Genomic DNA, 259 nt, shown 5'->3' on the forward strand with positions numbered 1-259 from the left:
AGATAGTATCTCAGATCCAGTCCGAGGACTGGTTTGTTACGATAGATCTCAGAGACGCTTATTTCCATGTTTCCATCCTCCCTCAACACTGAAGGCTCCTGAGGTTTGCTTTCGGGGGCGAAGCATACCAATATCGAGTTCTTCCCTTCGGCCTGTCACTCTCACCCCGCACTTTCACGAAGTGTGTGGATGCTGCTCTGGCTCCACTGCGACTCCAGGGCATCCGCATACTCAATTATATCGACCCTGCTGTACATGA

The sequence above is a fragment of the Sinocyclocheilus grahami genome, unplaced genomic scaffold (assembly GCF_001515645.1).
Source record: "Sinocyclocheilus grahami isolate Dianchi unplaced genomic scaffold, SAMN03320097.WGS_v1.1 scaffold535.1, whole genome shotgun sequence".
NCBI classification, from domain to species: domain Eukaryota; kingdom Metazoa; phylum Chordata; class Actinopteri; order Cypriniformes; family Cyprinidae; genus Sinocyclocheilus; species Sinocyclocheilus grahami.